The sequence below is a fragment of the Canis lupus genome, chromosome 2 (assembly GCF_011100685.1).
Source record: "Canis lupus familiaris isolate Mischka breed German Shepherd chromosome 2, alternate assembly UU_Cfam_GSD_1.0, whole genome shotgun sequence".
In the NCBI taxonomy this organism is placed as follows: Eukaryota; Metazoa; Chordata; class Mammalia; order Carnivora; family Canidae; genus Canis; species Canis lupus.
The window spans coordinates 57,160,324-57,179,553 of record NC_049223.1 but is presented as its reverse complement, the minus strand read 5'-3'; the positions used below and the strand labels follow the sequence as shown (position 1 = coordinate 57,179,553).

The following is a 19,230-nucleotide window of genomic DNA, read 5'->3' as shown; positions in this document are numbered from 1 at the left end:
CCTGCAGACGTAGAGCTCCATACTTACTGTGGGAGCTGAATCCAGGGCCCCAGAGCTGGCCACCGCCACTGTTGTTGTTCCTCATGGGGTCTCACAGGATAAACAACTCCTGCTGAGCCATGCACGAGGCAGAGGGCTGAGCAGCTCTCCCAGGTGCACACACCTGGGAATCAGCAAAGCAGGTCACTCCCCCAGAAGACCAGCTAGACAGACAGGGAAAAAAACAAGTTATTGACCAAGCAGCACTGGAAAGATCCAGGGGAAGTCAAGGAATTTACAGTATATAGAATCAGAGGATACTCCCCTTTGTTTTTTGTTTTCTGTTTGCTTTCCCCCCCATTTTCTTTCTTTTTTTCCTATTTTCTTTTTCTTTTATTTTTAATTTCTTATTTATTTATGATAGTCACACACACAGAGAGAGAGAGAGGCAGAGACACAGGCAGAGGGAGAAGCAGGCTCCATGCGCCAGGAGCCTGACGTGGGATTCGATCCCAGGTCTCCAGGATCGTGCCCTGGGCCAAAGGCAAGCGCCAAACCACTGCGCCACCCAGAGATCCCTTTTTTTTTCCTATTTTCTCTTCTATCATTTTTCTCCTTTTCCCAATACAACTTGTTTTGGGCCACACTGCACGGAGCAAAATGACTAGAAGGAAAAACTCACCTCAAAGGAAAGAAGCAGAAACAGTCCTCTCTCCCACAGAGTTACAAGGAAGGGAAACGGGCATTCATATCCAGGAAATAGCGAGATACCCCCCAAAATCAATAAAGAACATTCAACACCTCGACATTTAATAGTGAAGCTTGGAAATTCCAAAGATAGAGAGAAGATCCTTAAAGCAGCAAGAGACAAGAAATATCTAACTTTTATGGGGAGAAATATTAGATTAACAGCAGACCTCTCAACAAAGACCTGGCAGCCCAGAAAGTGCTGGCAGGATATATTCAGGGTCCTAAACGAGACAAACATACAGCCAAGAATACTTTATCCAGCAAGGCTCTCATTCAGAAAAGAAGGAGAGATAAAGAGCTTTCAAGATAGGCAACAAACTGAAAGAATATGTGACCACCAAGCCAGCTCTGCAAGAAATATTAAGGGGGATTATGTAATAGAAAGAGGAAGTCCAAGAAAACAATCCACAAAAACCATGACTGAATAGGCATTATGATAACACTAAATTCACATCCTTCAATAGTAACTCTGAATGTGAATCGGCTTAATGACCCCATCAAAAGGCGCGAAGTTTCAGACTGGATGAAAAAGCAGGACCCATCTGTTTGCTGTTTACAAGAGACTCATTTTAGACATAAGGACATCTACAGCCTGAAAATAAAAGTTTGGAGGACCATGTACCATTCAAATGGTCCTCAGAAGAAAGCAGGGGTAGCCATCCTTATATCAGATAAACTAAAGTTTATCCCCAAGACTGTAGTGAGGGATAAAGAGGGACACTATATCATATTTAAAGGATCTATCCAACAAGATGACCTAACAATCATCAATATTTATGTCCTGAATGTGGGAACTGCCAAGTATATCAATCAATTAATAACCAAAGTTTTTTTTTAATTTTTTATTTATTTATGATAGTCAGAGAGAGAGAGAGAGAGAGAGAGAGAGACATAGGCAGAAGGAGAAGCAGGCTCCATGCACCGGGAGCCCGATGTGGGATTCGATCCCGGGTCTCCAGGATCACGCCCTGGGCCAAAGGCAGGCGCCAAACCGCTGCGCCACCCAGGGATCCCAATAACCAAAGTTAAGACATACTTAGATAATCATACACTTATACTTGGTGACTTGAACGTAGCGCTTTCTACAACCGACAGATTTCTAAGCACAACATCTCCAAAGAAACAAGAGCTTTAAATGATACACTATACCAATGAATTTCACAGATATTTACAGAACTTTACATCCAAACAAAACTGAATAAACATTCTTCTCAAGTGCACATGGAACCTTTTCCAGAATAGACCACATACTGGGTCACATATCAGGTCTTCACCAATACCAAAAGATTGGGATCGTCCCCTGCATATTATTGCACCATAATGTTTGAAATTAGAACTAAATCACAAGAAGAACATTGGAAGGGTCTCAAGCACGTGGAGGTTAAGTACCATCCTGCTGAAAGATGTAAGGGTCAACCAGGAAATTAGAGAAGAATTAAAGAGATTCATGGAAACTAATGAGAATGAAGATACAACCATTCAAATTCTTTGGGATGCAGCAAAAGCAGTCCTAAGGGGGAAATACGTCGCAATACAAGCATCCATTCAAAAACTGGAAAGAACTCAAATACAAAAGCTAACCTTACATATAAAGGAGCTAGAGAAAAAACAGCAGATAGATCCTACACCCAGCAGAAGAAGAGAGTTAATTAAGATTCTAGCAGAACTCAACGAAATCGAGACCAGAAGAACTGTGGAACAGATCAACAAAACCAGGAGTTGGTTCTTTGAAAGAATTAATAAGATACATAAACCATTAGCCAGCCTTATTAAAAAGAAGAGAGAGAAGACTCAAATTAATAAAATCATGAATGAGAAAGGAGAGATCACTACCAACACCAAGGAAATACAAACGATTTTAAAATCATATTATGAGCAGCTATACGCCAATAAATTAGGCAATCTAGAAGAAATGGACGCATTCCTGGAAAGCCACAAACTACCAAATCTGGAACAGGAAGAAATAGAAAACCTGAACAGGCCAATAACCAGGGAGGACATTGGAGCAGTCATCAAAACCCTCACAAGACACAAAAGTCCAGGGCCAGATGGCATCCCAGGGGAATTCTATCAAACATTTAAAGAAGAAACCATACCTATTCTACTAAAGCTGTTTGGAAAGATATAGAAAGAGATAGAGTACTTCCAAATTGGTTCTATGAGGCCAGCATCACCTTAATTCCAAAACCAGACAAAGACCCCACCAAAAAGGAGAATTACAGACCAATATCCCTGATGAACATGGATGCAAAAATTCTCAACAAGATACTAGCCAATAGGATCCAACAGTACATTAAGAAAATTATTCACTATGACCAAGTAGGATTTATTCCCTGGACACAAGGCTGGTTCAACACTCGTAAAACAATCAATGTGATTGATCATATTAGCAAGAGAAAAAACAAGAACCATATGATCCTCCCAATGCAGGCAGAGAAAGCGTTTGACATAATACAGCATTCCATTCCTGATCAAAACTCTTCAGAGTGTAGGGATAGGGGGAACATTCCTCAACATTTTAAAAGCCGTCTACGAAAGCCCACAGCAAATATCATTCTCAACGGGGAAACACTGGGAACCTATCCACTAAGAAGAGAAACATGACAGGGATGTCCACTCTCACCACTGCTATTCAACATAGTACTGGAAGTCCTAGCCTCAGCAATCAGGCAACAAAAGAAACAAATTGCATTCAAATTTGCAAAGAAGAAGTCAAACTCTCCCTCTTCACAGATGACATGATACTGTATATAGAAAACCCAAAAGACTCCACCCCAAGATTCCTGGAAGTCATACAGCAATTTGGTAGCCTGGCAGGATACAAAAACAATGCGCAGAAGTCAGGGGCATTTCTATACACTAAAAATGAGACTGAAGAAAGAGACAGTAAGGAGTCAATCCCATTTATAATCGCACCCAAAAGCATAAGATACATAGGAATAATCCTAACCAAAGAGGTAAAGGATCTATACCCCCAAAACTATAGAACCCTTCTGAAAGAAATGGAGGACGACACAAAGAAATGGAAAAATATTCAATGCTCATGGATTGGAAGAATTAATATTGTGAAAATGTAAATGCTACCCAGGGTAATTTACACATTTAATGCAATCCCTATCAAAATACTATGGACTTTCTTCATAGAGTTGGAACAAATTATTTTAAGATTTGTGTGGAATCAGAAAAGACCCCTAATAGCCAGGGGAATATTCAAAAAGACAACCAGAGCTGGGGGCATCACAATGCCAGATTTCAGGTTGGACTACAAAGCTGTGGTCATCAAGACAGTGTGGTACTGGCACAGAAACAGACACATAGATCAATGGAACAGAATAGAGAATCCAGGAGTGGATCCTCAACGTTATAGTCAACTAACATTCGACAAAGGAGGAAAGACTATCCACTGGAAAAAAGACAGTCTCTTCAATAAATGGTGCTGGGAAAATTGGACATCCATATGCAGAAAAATGAAACTAGACCATTCTCTTTACCATACACAAAGAGAAACTCAAAATGGATGAAAGATCTTAATGTGACACAACATTCCATCCAAATCCTAGAGAAGAACACAGACAACACCCTTTTTGAACTTGGCCACAGTAACTTCTTCCAAGATTCATCCATGAAGGCAAGAGAAACCAAAGCAAAAATTAACTATTGGGACTTCACCAAGATAAGAAGCTTTTGCAAAGCAAAAGATACCATCAACAAAATTCAAAGACAACTTACAGAATCGGAGAAAATATTTGCAAATGATGTATGAGATAAAGGGCTAGTATCCAAGATCTATAAAGAACTTATTCAACTCAACAGGAAAGAAACAAACAATCCAATCATGAAATGGGCAAAAGACATGAACAGAAATCTCACAGAGGAAGACATAGACATGGCCAACAAGCACATGAGGAAATGCTCTGCATCACTTGCCATTAGGGAAATACAAATCAAAACCACAATGAGATACCACCTCACACCAGTGAGAATGCGGAAAATTAACAAAGCAGGAAACCACAAATGTTGGAGAGGACGTGGATAAAGGGGAACCCTCCTGCACTTTTGGTGGGTATGTGAACTGGTGCAGCCACTCTGGAAAACTGTGTGGAGGTTCCTCAAAGAGGTAAATATAGATCTGCCCTACAACCCAGGAATTGCACTACTGGGGATTTACCCCAAAGATACAGATGCAATGAAACGCCAGGACACCTCCACCCTGATACTTATAGCAGCAATATCCATAATAGCCAACTGTAGAAAGAGCCTTCGAGTCCATCGAAAGATGAATGGATAAAGAAGATGTGGTATATGTATACAATGGAATATTACTCAGCCATTGGAAATGACAAATACCCAGCATTTGCTTCGATGTGGATGGAACTGGAGGGTATTATGCTGAGTGAAATAAGTCAATCGGAGAAGGAAAAACATTATATGGTCTCATTCATTTGGGGAATATAAAAATAGTGAAAGGCAATAAAGGGGAAAGGAGAAAAAATGAGTGGGAAATATCAAAAAGGGAGACAGAACATGAAAGACTCCTTACTCTGGGAAATGAACTATTACTCAGCCATTAGAAATGATAAACCCCACCATTTGCTTCGAGTCGGATGTACCTCGAGGGTATTATGCTGAGTGAAATAAGTCAATTGGAGAAGGACAAACATTATATGGTCTCATTCATTTGGGGAATATAAAAAATAGTGAAATGGAAGAAGGGGAAAGAAGAAGAAATGAGTGGAAATGAGTGTGAAATATCAGAATGGAAATATCAGAGTGGGAAATATCAGACAGAACATGAGAGACCCCTAACTCTGGGAAACGAACAAAGGCTGGTGGAAAGTGAAGTGGGCGGGGGGTTGGGGTGAATGGGTGATGGGCACTGAGGGGGGCACTTGATGGGATGAGCACTAGGTGTTATGCTATATGTTGGCAAATTGAACTCGAATACAAAAATAATTACTACGAATGTAAATGGACAAAACACTCTGATGAAAAGACATAGGGTGACAGGGTGGATTCACAAACAAAACTGTAAAAAATAAAACAAAACAAACTAAACTCTTTCAATCAACAACAGCAACAACACCAACAAAAGGAAACAAGTCTCACTTATATGCTGACTAGTAGAGATTCATTTCAGATCTATAGACACCTGCTGAATGATAGCGAGCAGATGGAGAAAAATATTTATCATTCAAGAGGTCTGAAGAAGGCAGGAGTAGGAACACTTCTTCCAGTCAAAACACACTTTAAAACAGAGTGTGTAGTAGGAGACAAAGATGTTATGTATAAGAGTGGAGATGACACAACAAGAAGATTTAACAGTTTTAAATAAATGTACACACAACATAGGATCACCTGAATACATAAAGCAATTAGGCATTAAGGAACTAATTGACAGTAATACAACAATAGTAGGAGACTTTAACACCCCTCTTACATTAATAGAGGGATGACCCAAACTGAAAATCAAAAAGGAAACAATTACTTGGACTAATTCACTGGTTCAAACTTGTTCAAACAGCAGAATACTCATTCCTTTCAAGTGCCCGTGGTAACTTCTTCAGCATAGGTCACAGATCAGGCCACAAAACAAGTCTCAAAAATTCAAAAACATTGAAATCATACCAAGCATCTTTTCTGAGCACAATGCTGTGGAACTAGAAATCAATCCCAAGAGAAAAAAAAAATTGGAAAAACACACATACGCGTGGTTTACACCATGCTAGTAAACAATGAATGCATCGAAGAACTCCAAGAAGACAGAAAAAATTACATGGAAACAAATAAAAATGGCAAGACCACTGTCCAGAATCTTTGAGATACAGCAAAATGGATCCTAAAGAGGGAAGGTTACAGCAATACAGACCTACCTCAAACAAAAATCTCAAACCACATAAACCTATGCTAAAGGACTCAGCAAAAGAACAGTAAATAAAACCAAAAAACAGCAGAAGGCCACAAGTACTAAAAATTAGAGCTGAAATATATGTTACAGAAACAAAAGTAAAAACCAGTAGAACAGATTAATGAAACCACTATCTAGTTCCTTGAAGATCAACAGAATGATAATCTTGTAGGTAGACTCATGAAAGAAGAAGGGAGAAGCACTCAAACAGAATCACAAAGGATAAAGGAGAAATTGCAACCAATTGAATACATACATTAAATGATTGAAACAGAATATCATGAAAAACTATTGACCAACATATTGGACAACCTACACGCAGTGGATAAATTCCTAGAAGTCTAGAAGCTACAAAAACTGAAGGAGGAAGTAGGTGAAAAGTTCAATGGACTGAATACTAGCAAGGAAATTGAGTCAGTAATAAAAATAACTGCCAACAAACAAACGCCCAGGACCAGATGGCCTCACAGGAATTTCGACCAAACACTGAAGGAGTGGTAATACCTGCTCTTCTGAAATTCTTAAAAAAAAAAAAAAAAAAAATCAGTCCCGAGGGAGGGGCCTATTCAGTTTTGCTGTTGCCTCAACTGATTAGGCAAATTGTACCTGTTGCGGTCTGTGCACAAAAACTACTTAAAATGGTCAATTTTGTCTGTCTCCTATACTTTTCTTTTCATTGTTAAGGGCATATATGTAAAATTAAAGAAAAAAAGTTTTATGGGTAAACCTTTAAAATAGCTTCCAAAATTTGGTAACCTGAATCTTTGACGTTTCATGTATATTGAAATTCGATTTACAACCCACAGTATAACAGCCAGTACTTATCCTGACAGGTGACCCCTCAATGCCCATCACCCAGTCACCCCATGCCCCCCGCCTAACTCCCTTTCCCCAACCCTTTGTTCATTTTCCAGAGTTAGGATTCTCATGGTTTGTCTCCCTATTTTTCCCATTCATTTCCCCTCCTCCCCCCGATAATCCTTTCACTATTATTATAATCCCCATATGAATGAAACCATATAATGTTTGTCCTTCTCTGATTGACTTATTTCACTCAGCATAATCCTCTCCAGTTCCATCCACATTGAAGAAAGTGGTGAGTATTCGTCCTTCTAATGTCTGAGTAATATTCCATTATATATATGGACCGCATCATCTTTATCCATTCATTTGTTGAAGGACACAGATTTCCAGAGTGGCTGCACCAGTTAACATTCCCACCAACAGTGCAGGAGGGTTCCCCTTTCTCCACACCCTCTGCAACATTTGTTGTTTCAAGTCTTGTTAATTTTCCCCATTCTCACCATTGTGAGGTGGTATCTCATTGTGGTTTTGATTCGTATTTCCCTGATGGCCAGTGATGCAGAGCATTTTCTCATGTGCTTCCTGGCCATGAAAATGTCTTCTTTGGTGAAATGTCTGTTATGTCTTCAGCCCATTGGATGATTGGATTGTTTCTTTCTTGGGTGTTGAATCTGATGTTCTTATTAGATCTTGGATACTAGCCCTTTATCTGATATGTCATTTGCAAATATCTTCTCCCATTCTGTAGGTTGTATTTTAGTTTTGTTGACTGCTTCTTTTGCTGTGCAGAAGCTTTTACCCTGATGAAGTCCCAATAGAGTTCATTTTTGCTTTCATTTCCTTTGCCTTCATAGATGTATCTTGCAAGAAGTTGCTGTGGCCAAGTTCATAACGGGTGTTGCCTGTGGTCTCCTCTAAGATTTTGATGTATTCTTGTCTCACATTTAGATCTTTCATCCATTTTTAGTTTATCATTGTGTCTGGTGTGAGAGAATAGTCTAGTTTCAGTCTTTTGTACATGGCTGTCAACTTGTCGCAACACCATTTAATGAAGAGAGTGTCCTTTTTACAGTGGATAGTCTTTCCTGCTTTGTCGAATATTAGTTGACCATAGAGTTGAGAGCCCATTTCTGGGGTCTCTATTCTGTTCCATTGATCTATGTGTCTGTTTTTGTGCCAGTACCACTGTCTTGATGATCACAGCTTTGTACTACAGCTTGAAATCTGGCATTGTGATGCCCCTGATCTGGAGTTTTGTTTTGTTTTTTTTCCCCAATATTCCCCTGGCTATTCGGGGTCTTTTCAGATTCCACACAAATCTTAAAATAATTTGTTCCAACTCTCTGAAGAAAGTCCATGGTATTTTGATAGGGATTGCATTGAACCTGTAAAAGGCCCTGCATAGCATAGACATTTTCATAATATTTATTCTTCCAATATATGAGCATGGAAAGTTTTTCCATCTCTTTGATTCTTCCTCAATTTATTTCAGAAGTGTTCTGTAGTTTTTAGGGTATAGATCCTTTACCTCTTTGGTTAGGTTTATTCCTATATATCTTCTGATTTGTGGTCCAGTTGTAAATGGGTTGAGTCCTTAATTTTTCTTTCTTCCCACTCATTGTCAGTGTAGAGAAGTGCAGCTTATTTTTGGGCATTGATTTTTGTATCCTGTCACATTGCTGAATTGCTGGATGAGTTCTAGCAATCTTGGGGTGGAGTCTTTGTGTTTTCAAAGTACAGTATCTTGTCATCTGCGAAAAGGGAGAGTGACTCCTTTGCCAATTTGAATGTCTTTTGGCTAGGAATTATGGTAATGTGTTGAATAGCAGTGGTGAGGGTGGACATCCCTGTCATGTTCCTGATCTTAGGGGAAAGGCTCTCCCATTTTCCCCATTGAGAATGATGTTTGCTGTGGGCTTTTCAGAGATGGCTTTACAGATATTGAGGAATGTTCCCTGTGCATAACTCTGAAGAGTACTGATCAGGAATGGATGCTGTACTTTGTCAAATGCTTTCCCTGCATCTATTGAGAGGATCCTATGGTTCTTGTTTTTTCTCTTGTTGATGTGATCACCTTGATGATTTCATAAGTGTTCACTAAAAACATCTCTATAATTTATAAACACTAGCTCATGTCTGATAATAAAATTTAATCTTGAAAAAGAAACTTCACAGCATTTAAATATTTCAACATACTCCCATGTACACTAGTGATTTGTTTGAAAATATTCATACACAGAGATGCCTGGGTGGCTCAGCAGTTTGGCGCCTGCCTTTGGCCCAGGGTGTGATCCTGGAGACATGGGATCTAGTCCCATGTTGGCCTCCCTGCATGGAACCTGCTTCTCTCTCTCTGCCTGTGTCTTCGCCTCTATCTCTGTCTCTCTCATTAATGAATAAATAAAATATTAAAAAAAGAAAATATTTAAACATAACCAAGTAATATTTATTTATTTTTTGGTTTTAAGCCTTTATTTTTTGTATAATAAATTTATTTTTTATTGGTGTTCAATTTGCCCAAGTATTATTTAATTTTTAATGCCTTAAACCCAGAATATGTAATACTTCTTCCGTGGCATCCCATGTGGCAAACTTGACAAACTGCACAATGTTAGCAGCCATTAATTACACTTAAACTTATTTAAAATTCTACCTACAGATATATATGTGTATATAAATATAGAAGCGATTTCTTTTACGTTACTTTCTCCTCAAAGCAGATATGTATTCTATCCTTCTCAGTCCCACCATGAGATTTCCAGTCATTGTTAATATTCAAAACATTCATATTTTGGTTCAAAGGGAAGATAACGTGAACTTAACTAATACTCCTAAGCATGAACTTTATTCTCAACTTTGTGAGGCCAAATGTGTACTAAATTCAGTGCTTGTTATGTATTCTGTATTGCCAAACAGTAACAAGGGTGTGGAATTTCTACTATGTAAGTTAATAAGCCAGATGTTTCCCCATACAAAACTTCCTTAGAAACATTTTTGAACAGCTTACCTAAATACATAAAATATTTTAACATTATTAATAAAAACAGATGTGTCAGTAACTTACAAATGGGCAGAAATGAATCTCCGTATCATTTCACTTTGACATCAACCAGGTAATTTTTCTAAAATAAGGATAATCAAAAGATTCCCATGAGAAGAGCTGCTTATACTTTAAGTGCATTTGCAACTGATTATGAGTACAATGGCATACACACATGTGCCAGGTATATAAGGCAGTTTTTAATTCTATTAAGCCTACATACCTTTCTTCAGCAGTCTAATAAAATGCCAAACTTATAGTTTGTGGAACCTAACTTTAAAAATAAAAGAGTACTCAGTGGTTGTACTTGACGGCACTTAACCTCTTATCAATCAGGTAAATGTGAAAAAATAATTTACCCAATTTCATACACTGTTCTTTCCTCAGGCAATTAGTCTTCAAAGTGTGAACTGAGATTCTGTATAGAGAATACTATGTAATTCCCTTCAGTAAAGGAGCAGATGCTTGGTGCCTTTAATGAAATCATATGGTGGTGGTTTCTGTTTCAGTGGGTGAGTATTCAATTGCTAACACTAGGTTTTTCTATGCAAAACGAAGTAAAGAAAACAATCAACTCTATTACTAACTGAATGAAAACATTTGGAAGCCCTATGAGCAAGAAGTATGTCATATATGTCAGTTGCAGGGATACACCAACTGATAAACACACACAGGAAACCTAAGCTGCTTATAGAAGGACAGAATTAGCAAAACTCCAGCCTTCCATGAAGCAGGATCCTGAGCAAAGAGATTGAACCAGGTGGCATGGTAGTCATCTGAAGTGACACAGACCCACAGACTAGTTTCCTGAACCAGACAAAACTGACACCTGTCTACTCTAAATGCTTACTTATTCATAACCGATACTCCTCAATACTGGCAGTGCTTGTTTTTTTTTTCCCCCAAAGGAACTCAAAGTGTGTTGAAGTAACTAATACAAAACAAGGGGGTACATTCTATTATTAGAAACAGTTGAGAACAAGAACACATTTTTAAACAAAGCAGAAATTCTGTGACTCCTAATATCAAATAATTATGTTTGCAAAGAATACCAGGATAGGAATGATGTTATATTTTAACAGCATTTAAAACTTACAATTTTTGCTATACCCTGTATTACATCTGATTCTGACAATTAACCTGTGAGATCAACTGAAGTTTTTACTGGCTAGTGAGGAATTGCAATTTTCAGTTCCTGTTCTACATCAGAAAAAATTCCATATAGTTGGATGCTTTCTGTAACACCATTAAAATAACTTATAAATATCCTAAAAGACAAAATTAGTCATATATTCCTAGGTGAGTTTTTGACTCACCTCCTAGGTGGTCCATATGTGATTCTCCAAACATGTTACAGACTGAATCCTTGCGAAACCCCCCCCCCCCCCCAAAGATTCACATGATAAAATCTAGTCCTCATGGTATTAGGACCTGAGGTGGTTGGGAGGTGATGAGGTCACGAGGGTTTAGCCCTAATGAATGGGATTTTCACCCTTGTAAAAAAATAACCCAGCCCACAGAGCTGCCATGTGGGAGACACAAGAAGAAAGTAGCGGCCTCTGAACCAGGAAGTGGACTTCCACCAGACACCAAATCTGCAGCTGATTGGGCCATGTCCATGGCCCAATCTATATCTGTGTATGAGCCACCCAATCTCCTCTCTGCTATTCTGTTATTATTATTATTATTATTATTATTATTATTATTATTGTGCTGCCCTTTTTAAAGATTTTATTTATTCATTAGAGACACACAGAGAGGCACAGAGTCACAGACAGAGGGAGAAGTGGGCTCCATCCCGGATCTCCAGGATCACGCACCGGGCCAAAGGTGGCGCTAAAATGCTGAGCCACCCGGGCTATCCATGTGCTGCCTTTTTAAATCAGATCTTAAGAAATGTTTTCTTTATATAATATTTTAAATGAGTAAAGAACATTCAGCAAGCAAGGCAAGTATGGAGCATGCTACTAAGCTGTGTGCTTTCCCCTAATCTCATCTCACAGCCTACTGTCTGAAAGATAAATATATGCTGAATCATTTCATCATTCCTTCAGTTGGTTTGATAGTTTTACAACATATGTACATATCCTTTATATAATCTAATAAATACTATATTATCTCATAATGTAACAATATATTTTGTAATATTATAAAATAATAAATACTACATTGCTTAATTTGGCTTTTTTTTTTTTCAAAAATGGGGTCATATGGTGGAAATAAATAGACATTTGGGTTGTTTCCAATGTTTCCTGATTCCTGGACATAAATCTTGCTTTTTAAAGAGTTTCTACTGCAGAAAAAAACTTCTATGTTAAATCTATCAACTTCCAGGTGTTCCCATTTTGTCCATATTCTCATTTTCTCTCCTATAAAAAATCTGTAAGTCTAAAAACAAGAACAGCAAATATGTTTCAATTACACAAAATTTAAATACATTCACAAACAATAGGCAATATACCTATAAGTAGTCAAATTTATTTGAAGTGATATTAAATGATATTAACTAGAAATTCATTTGAACCTTTTGGAAGAAATAACTTCCTCCCACTCCAGAGACAGTACTGAGCATACAGTGGGATGGAGGAGGACAGTCTAAACGGTGGCATGCTGTCCAATTCACAGATGTCTCCACATTTGGGAGAACTGAGCCTCAGTACTTCTCTGCTGTCTATCCATAAACAGCAGCCTGCCACAGCACACAGAAGATGACCGAGTGCCAGGAGGCAGGAACAACAGATGATATGTTCCCAGGAACCTCAGATAGAAAGACTGTAACAGCAATTCAAGCAATAATTTATATTGAAACACCAATAACACCAGATGAATAAAAAGATCAATTCTATATATTATACTTTTCCTCAAATTCTACTTGAATCTGAAACCCGAAATTAAAAAAACAAAACAAAACTGTACCACTTCAATAAACAAATCCGGCCAGTCCTTTATGACATCCACATCTGCTTTCAAAAGGAGAAACCTAGCACTTAAAACTTCCAAAGCCATAACCTTAAGATAATAATAATAATAATAATAATAATAATAATAATAATAATGTAATTATAGGATGGCATTTGTAGACCTAATAGCCTCAAGTACAGTATACTGTAACTAGTCACTGATTATAACAATGGGGATTCGGGACACAACTTTTGTTTCAATTTTTAGATTAAAAGGGGTAGGTACAAAGTAAAACTGGAATTCCCTCCAAAGAGAAAACTTCATCCTCCTATTTATTTGGCACTCTGTAGTAAGAAAATCAATATTTTTCAATCAGTCAGGAAGTATGAAAAGGACAGCAATAACTTGAATGTACATTCTTAAATTAGGAAAAGTCACACTCACATAAATCCACTGAGACATAATTCAATACTTCTACAAATACTTATAATTCCCACTGCTGTATTTCTATGAAAGAAATAGTAGTTTTATTTTGTGCAATGTAATCAAAATAATGTACACTCACTAATATTTCCCTCTGGCACCCACCCTCTCTCTCTCTCCCTCTCTCTCTCTTTTTCTCTCATCTCTCATGAATAAATAAATAAATCCTTTATTTTATTTTTTTAAAATTTATTTATGATAGTCACAGAGAGAGAGAGAGGCAGAGACACAGGCAGAGGGAGAAGCAGGCTCCATGCACCGGGAGCCGACGTGGGATTTGATCCCGGGTCTCCAGGATCGCGCCCTGGGCCAAAGGCAGGCGCTAAACCGCTGCGCCACCCAGGGATCCCATAAATAAATCTTTAAAAATAAAAAAACAAGGGGATCCCTGGGTGGCTCAGAGGTTTTGCACCTGTCTTTGGCCCAGGGCGTGATCCTGGAGTCCCAGGATCGAGTCCCGCATCGGGCTCCTCTCATGGAGTCTGCTTCTCCCACTGCCTGTGTCTGTGCCTCTCTCTCTCTCTGTCTATGTCTATTGTGAATAAATAAATAAATAAATAAATAAATAAATAAATAAATAAATCTTTAAAAAAATAAATAAAATAAAAAATATAAAAATAAATATAAATAAACCTATTATTCAGACCAAAAAAAAATGACAAGTGAAATTAGAATTCTATAAGAAAGAATATATCAATATGTGGTGTTTTAGTTAAAGAGAACAAAAGAAACATTTTATTTATTTTTATTTTTATTAAAGATTTTATTTCTTTTTTTTTAAATTATTTATTTATGATAGTCACACACACAGAGAGAGAGAGAGAAAGGCAGAGACACAGGCAGAGGGAGAAGCAGGCTCCATGCACCAGGAGCCCGACATGAGATTCGATCCCGGGTCTCCAGGATCACGCCCTGGGCCAAAGCCAGGCACCAAACCTCTGCACCACCCAGGGATCCCCAAAAGAAACATTTTAGAATACTTTGGAAAAAAAAGACTTTTCAATTACATGTCATATGTAAATGTAGACAAAATGATCTAATAAATACATATACAATTAAAAATTCACCATGACAATTGCTGTGCAGTAAGATTATGCTAGAATTTTAAAGATTATCTTTAATTCCCAAATATTCTCTAATTAGTGTCTAAATTCAACAATCTTAAAACATAATAAATAAAAGCACGTGAATTTTTCTGGATATCCCTTCCAGCACTGTCCACTACAGAGGTGGAGGTTCAGTGAGTCCATAGGATCTTGGACTCTGAAAAAGAAAAGCAGATACTGGACCACAGGTCAGGTCAAAGTTGTGAGTCAAGCCACCAGCCCACTTCCATGCTCACATTTAGCATGTGCCACTTCACGAAGTTCGCTCTGGAAATACAAAGATGAACAGACATTCCCAGCTTCAGAAGGGAAGTCAGCACATAACTATTGGGGGATCATTTCCCTAAGTAGGTGACAGATAGACAGAGATTGTTGGAGGAATCAAGAGTTCATTAAAAAAATTCTCAGTGTTAATCTATCGCCTGAAGATCAGAAAAATCAGTGTTTCTACCCAGGGGTTGAACACTAAACTCAGTACTACAAAATAACTAAGGAGCCAAAATTGGAATCAACTAATCAAAGTGCCCCATGACAATAATAAGTGCCTGGGGTAGTGCATTATGATAACTTACTGTGCAGTATTTACTTGATTCTGATTCTGAGTATTGATTTTGAGATACATAATTGATTTACTAACATCTTTTCCAAAGGTGAAAATCTCAAATTAATGTCCCAGGTGACTCTAAACACATCACAATTTCAAAAATGTTAAAATATGACAAAAATGTATCTTATAAGCAGGAAGAGGTAATAAATCATAACATATCTATTCTTTTAGGGGCAATAGACATAATATACAAATATCTAAAAAGGCAGAATGTTCCAGATAAAGCCAGAAGGAGTGTAGTAATATTTCTTTCACAACATTTTAGAGTGCAAGAGGTTATTTCCATTAAAAATACCTGCATGAATACCAATTAGGGAACTTCACAGATCTTAAAACAGTGACAACTCATTAGGATTTTATCACTACCTATCCTAAAAGGGAATATTATATACTTCCAATAAACTTCCAAGGGTCCTCATCTGATTTAGTAATTTAAAACCTCAGAGAGAATGTCCTATATTATAAATATGAAAACTTCAGAGTATCATATGATCTTGCATTTAACTAAAGATTAACCAAAACGTTCAACAAGAATGGGTATGCCTTGTACACACACACACACACACACACACACACACACACCCCTCCTATGACAGCATAAACCCTGACCAAACACATTCATGTTCCTTCAAAATGAGTATCAAAGAGAAAAAAAATGCTGTTCTCATTTTTTAATTCATTCCTCTATATGGTGAATCCACACCACGTAAAAATGACATACAAACAGACAAACCCCTCTTTCAAGTTTGCAACTCTGGTTTTCAGCTGCCTACTATGTATCTCCAATCTGAATACGCGACGGTCATTGTAAGTTCAGCACAAACGCTGAAAGTGTCATCTTCTCTCCCACACTCCAATCCCTAATCCCCATAACTTCCTCTTTCTTCTGTGTTCTCTATCTTGGTTAATAAAACACCACTTTCTAACGATGCGTCCAAATCACAAATCTAAAGTCAACCCTCACTGTGCCAAGTCACACTCATGGCAACAGTGAGCAAGTCTCAGCTCCACATCCCCTGGGTCTCTCCTCCTCTACCCATCCATCTTTCTTCCCTTACTTAATGATTTCATCATCCATTTTCTGAACAATTAAAAGAAAGATCCTAACTGACCTGGATGTCTCTAAGTATTCTAAATTCAGCCATGAATTATGGTGAAGACATACTATGCATAAGGTAACCACATTTTTTATAGAAAATATAGACAACACTTACAAGACAGAAACGGGGCTACCAGACAAGACATTAGGACAGCAGAGATGTAGCTTCTCGGTTGCTTCAGTAGAAAAATCTGCAAGAAAAAAAGAAAAAGAAAAAGAAAAATCTATGAGAATAAACACCACAAGCTACATTCTACAACTCAGGATGAAAATAAATAAATAAATAAATAAATAAATAAATAAATAAATACGCTATCACTCTTTGTAAAATAAAAGGGTCCACGAAGAAGATGATTATGGGGATCCCTGGGTGGCGCAGCGGTTTAGCGCCTGCCTTTGGCCCAGGGCACGATCCTGGAGACCCAGGATCGAATCCCACGTCGGGCTCCCGGTGCATGGAGCCTGCTTCTCCCTCTGCCTATGTCTCTGCCTCTCTCTCTCTCTCTGTGACTATCATAAATAAATAAAAATTAAAAAAAAAAGAAGATGATTATGTTCCACATCTGACTTCACTTTAAACAAAACAGCCACGAGTGTAGTTGAGTACTACCATCAACAGGTATTCAAAATAGAATAAAGCATGAATCAGGGTATCTCTGGAAAATACTACCTTGAACTGAATAAAACTCATTTTTATAGGAAAAACAAAGTCAGCTATTTCATGTATCTAAAGCTAATTAAGCTACTAGTTTCATCTCTCTGCAAATTATTTCTCACTGTATATTCTATAGCTTCAAGATACTTTCATGAATGTGGCTCTCTTTTTTCCATTAATTTTAACATAAGAGTTTTTGCCCAAAAGCTTTCCCTCTTTCACAATAAGCCTCTTTAGGGACAAAAAATTACTTATTCATTAAAGAAATAGGCCCAGAACAGTAAAAATAAAATAGGTTTTGACTGTTAGCTTCCTTGATAGGCACTAAAGGGAACGCAATGCCATACAACCCAATTTCAATATGGCACGGCTTATGGGTACAAACAGCAGGTTCCATTTTTGTATTCTCTTTGGAAAATAGCACTCATGACCCCAGGAAAACAGGCTAAACATGCTAAGGTTGCAGAGCACCCCTACAGCTGCTTGCTCAGGACTACCTATTTGGGATGATTACTGTCCAAGTAGATGCCCAGTAGCATTTAGGGATATGCTGAAGACATAGGACAGTGGGGCTACTAGGGATCATGGCACCTCTGTTGTTCTGCTTTGCTCATTGCTGCAGAGGAAACCTCAATGCACCAAGTCTGACCGCTGTCAATACCCCCACCGCCTCACCAGTCCCACGGCCCCACCCGGGATTATATGTACTTCCTCCCAGGTAGACACTCTCAGAAATTTCCACATATGGTCTCATTTACTCCCCACAGGCCTCTATAAGGCAGACACTTAGAGATGAACACGAGCTCTAGCAAAACAAAGTCTACAGCAAGGGTCACTCCAGGAATCCAAAGTCATATGTGACTGCACACCCATGTTTTACCTCTTCATACAGAGTGGCAAATGCAAAATTTTCCAACTAGATTATACTGCATGAGAGTCTTTGACGACCATCTACTATTCAAGCATACATAAAAGAACAAAGGCCCCATGGAGTGAGGAAAGGTGACCCAGCTTGAAAAGGGCAAGCATGGAAACAGACACCAGGTCTTCTAAATTGCCCTCAGAGATCTTTTCCCACTAATGCAGTAGACAGGGGCAGCATTCCTGTTATGCAGACTAGGAGTAGGAGAGAGGAAAAAAGAGGTCATTAGTCTTAGGGACAACTGCTGATGGCTTTCTAAGGGTCACGGCTTAATAAGTGGGAGATATAAAGATAAAATACAGTTGCTCCTTGAACAACAGGTGTTGGAATTGCATGGGTCCACTTCTTTATACAGTATAGTACTATATATGGCTTTACTCTTGTGATTTTCCTTTTTTGAAGATTTAGTTACTTATTTAAGAGACAGAGAGAATGAGAGAGAGTGTGTACACATGAGTAAGGAGACAGAGGGAGAAAATCCTGAGTAGATTCACTGCTGAGCATGAAGCCTGATGCAGGGCTTGATCCAAAGATCATGAGATCATGACCTGAGCCAAATCCAAGAGTCAGACACTTAACCGATTGCATCACCCAGGAGCCCAACGATTGCACGACCCAGGCGCCCCTCTTCCTTACGATTTTCTTGATAACATTGTCTTATCCCCAGCTCACTTCATTGTAAGATACAGTATATTTTACATATATAAATATATATATATATTTCATAAGATCCTGTTATGAAAGTATCTCATTCATGCATGCACACACACCATCTGTACAGAGCCTTGTGTGGACTCCTTGTTTTCCACTCGATGCCAGAGAAACTTCCCTGTTTTAGCCACAAAGTTCACATTTCCAAAGCCAACCAACAGCACTGCAAACATGGACTAGTGGTAACAGGAGTGAGGGATGTCTTAGTCCAGTTAGACCAGAGAAGTGGCAAACACTGTTGCCGCCAAAACCAACGGAAAACCCATTT

At 38.3% G+C, this 19,230-nt stretch overlaps 1 long non-coding RNA gene across 16 annotated transcripts in view; it reads right to left on the bottom strand.

Annotated features, from left to right (window-relative positions):
• LOC119870017 overlaps positions 1-19,230 on the bottom strand; it is an 87,981-nt gene that overhangs the window by 10,419 nt on the left and 58,332 nt on the right. For 8 of the 16 annotated variants that reach the window (XR_005355687.1, XR_005355688.1, XR_005355690.1 and 5 more), the window contains 3 exons: positions 16,790-16,865; positions 10,503-10,560; positions 28-203 (listed from right to left, as the gene is read on the bottom strand). This is a non-coding gene — a long non-coding RNA (uncharacterized LOC119870017). Of the gene's footprint in view, positions 1-27; positions 204-10,502; positions 10,561-14,759; positions 15,236-16,789; positions 16,866-19,230 lie in introns of those variants that run through there. The other 8 variants (XR_005355685.1, XR_005355684.1, XR_005355683.1 and 5 more) reach the window with 4 other exon arrangements.